Here is a 1,644-nt window from a genome sequence, read left to right on the forward strand (position 1 = left end):
AGTAGTCAAATCACCACCCATTGCAGACGAAGTGCTCGAGCGTTGCCGCGAGAAACGAGAGCGACCCTTACGTAACTTCGTTCTGGATACTGTAGCAGGTTAAAAACCCACTAACCCAGAATTGATCCTGACATATTTTGTGAATAACTTATTCAGACCGTGCGTATTTACCCACAAAAGGATTAATGGAGTTATGGTTACAGGATGCTTTTTCTGTGAGGCGGATATGTCTATCCGAGCCTTCAATTAGGGACAAGTTAGATGGTAAGCTTTTAAGATTTTAATGTCGTGAATAAGGATTTGCAGACTTGCTGATTTACTAGAGGTTCAGCAAATTGAAATATAAAGCCAAGTTTTCCATCGATAAGTGCTACCATTTGAATGGACTCAGACATATTAGTTTGAAGTTTTCGAAGCAACTGAAGAAAAATTGGTAACGCAGACCAAATCCGGACAAATATGTCAAATTTGGTGTTTAGAAAAATGAAGATTTGCCAAATAAAAAAGGTAGAAAGGGAAATGTTGAAAGAAGTCAAATTTATATAATATTTAGTTCGTCTCTCTTTAACATTTTTAACAGCTTGCTTGATGCGGTGAGGAACTTCTGAATTTGACCCTCAATTGTTACCACGAATCCTTTTATAAACCTGTAATGCTGTTGTCATAGGATTCGCAATCTTTTTGTCAAAATCGTTTTTGGCTTCACTGATAACTTTTTCATTCTTTCACTCTTTCAAAGGACCTTAAGCGAAAACTCAATTATAAAGCATTCTCAAACACTTAATAACAGCACACCACATAGCCTTGTATTTGAAACTATCAAGCGTCTCACTGACTTACTTTTCAAACGACCCTTGTGCCTATATGTCATTCATAAAACCACATGGACTTTTTATTTACATACACTCTCGCTCATAAAATGAATAGAACCACAAGCTCGTCATAGACAGGCGACAGACATTGGTCAGCTTTATGACCGCAAAACATTAATCGCTGACGTCATCTACATATGTATCTATTTGGTACTCACATAGAAGAGTGAAACAAGAGAGCAAAACACAATTTTTAGTTTAGTGTCCAATGATAAATACTTTACATATATATTCTAGGTATACATCGCATACATTTGTCTTGGTTTAGAGCGTAAAATGAACTTATGCTTAACAAATGTCCTGCTATAATTTGTGTAAGGTTTCCGGTTCACTTGGAAAGGTTGATATAGAACACTGGTCTACAGTGGTTTTGTTGGCTTAGATATAAGATCGACTATTCTTTCCAAAGTTATTCGGATATGTCTTCCGATTATGCATCTGTTTCGTTGACTAGTTCGAAAAGTTTTATCTGCGCAACTTCTCAGACGTAGTCAAAAACCCTCGATCTATAGTTGCTCTTCTTTTCCTCTATAGATCCTTACGATACTGATATGTCTGCATGTTAGACAGTGAGCTGTTAGTCCTCATACTAGAATTTTTAAATCATTCATTTGAAATTTTAATAGTCGGTATGTGTGGCTCATATTCCTGCTTGTCGAGCAAGTGTGATTCCACCGAGACCCAGCTATTTTTACAATATGTTTGTCAATTAAATATCTGCAAGTAGCCAGGGCATATAAATAGCCTCTTTTTCGAAATTTAATTGTAGGGT

This window comes from Bactrocera tryoni, unplaced genomic scaffold, assembly GCF_016617805.1.
Source record: "Bactrocera tryoni isolate S06 unplaced genomic scaffold, CSIRO_BtryS06_freeze2 scaffold_234, whole genome shotgun sequence".
NCBI classification, from domain to species: domain Eukaryota; kingdom Metazoa; phylum Arthropoda; class Insecta; order Diptera; family Tephritidae; genus Bactrocera; species Bactrocera tryoni.